The sequence below is a fragment of the Protobothrops mucrosquamatus genome, unplaced genomic scaffold, assembly GCF_001527695.2.
Source record: "Protobothrops mucrosquamatus isolate PMUCROS unplaced genomic scaffold, P.Mucros_1.0 scaffold10404, whole genome shotgun sequence".
In the NCBI taxonomy this organism is placed as follows: Eukaryota; Metazoa; Chordata; class Lepidosauria; order Squamata; family Viperidae; genus Protobothrops; species Protobothrops mucrosquamatus.
Window position 1 is genome coordinate 1 of NW_015396190.1, and position 1,509 is coordinate 1,509.

A 1,509-nucleotide genomic window follows, 5' to 3' on the forward strand; every position below is an offset into this window, starting at 1 on the left:
TGTTCATCTGGTTTTTCATCTCCGGAAGGGCCTCCTGGAAGTTCTCAGCAAACACCAGGTTCAGAGTGACAGAGGCCGAGAGGGGCGGCCGTCCATTATCCTTCACCAGAAGGACCAGTCTCTGTTTCACGGCATCTCTCTCCATAAAGGTTCTTGCTGTCCTGATCTCACCCGTATGGGAGCCAACAGTGAAGAGGGCCGGTTCTGTGGCTTGAATCAGCTGGTAGGAGAGCCAGGCGTTGTGTCCGGAATCAGCATCCACGGCCACCACTTTTGTTACCAGATAATCTGCCTCGGCTGAACGAGGGACCATCTCAAAGAGCGCAGAGTCCTTGGAGTCTGGTGAAGGGGACAGGATTTGAGGGCTGTTATCATTCCGATCCAGGATAAACACCCTGACTGTGATGTTGCTGCTGAGAGAGGGACTCCCGCCATCTTGGGCCTTCACCTGCAGCTGGAATTCCCTGAACTGCTCATAGTCAAAGGATCGCTGGGCGTAGATGGTGCCAGTCTCAGGATGAATGGAGATATAGGAGGAGATGGGAAGTTCTTCAATGTTGCTGGTGAGGATTGAATATGTGATGTGTGAGTTTTGATCCACATCCGGATCAAAGGCTTGAATCTGGAAGATGGAGGCACCAGAAGGATTGTTCTCTGGCACGTAGATGCTGTAGGATGCTTTCTCAAAAGCAGGAGCATTGTCATTGATATCAGAGATCTGCACCAAGATGGTTTTGTTTGTGCTTAATGGAGGCGTTCCCTTGTCAGTGGCTGTGATTGTAATATTATACCTAGATCCTTTTTCCCTGTCTAGAGGTTTATCTGTCAAGAGAGTGTAGTAGTTGTCAGATGATGGAAGAATCTTGAATGGCAAGTCATCTTCTAAATAGCAAAAGACCTTTCCATTATCACCAGCATCTCTGTCATGTACATTGATGAGAGCAATAACTGTCCCAGACTGAGAATCTTCCCGAATGGGACTAAAAACAGATGCAAATATAATTTCTGGCACATTATCATTCTCATCTAGGACCTTTATTTCTACTTTACAATGAGTCATTGATCCACCTCCATCTTTTGCTGCTACAGTCATCACATATTCTGTACTTTCTTCAAAGTCCAATGGTTCCACAAGAGAAATCATTCCACTGGTTGAATCTAGGCTGAATTTCTTATTTGCACTCAGCAGTATATTGCTGAAATAATATCTGATTTGTGCATTTGAACCTTCATCTTTATCCGAAGCTACAAGTTGCAGCACCAGAAATCCAACTGGTAGGTTTTCCCTCAGACTGACTGTGTAGATTTCTTGGGTGAATATAGGTGGATTATCATTGGCATCGGTGACATTGATCCATATTTGGGCTGTTCCAGTTTTTCTGGGTTTCCCCCCATCCAGCGCAGTAAGTGTTAGCTGAAGGGTTGGTTCACTCTCGCGATCGAGTGGTTTTTGCAGTACTAAATCTGCAAATTTATTTCCATCTTGACTCTCTTTCACATCCAAAGTAA

At 45.3% G+C, this 1,509-nt stretch overlaps 1 pseudogene; it reads right to left on the reverse strand.

Annotated features, from left to right (window-relative positions):
- Positions 1–4: 4 nt before the first annotated feature.
- LOC107301169 overlaps positions 5–1,509 on the reverse strand; it is a 16,145-nt pseudogene continuing 14,640 nt past the window's right edge.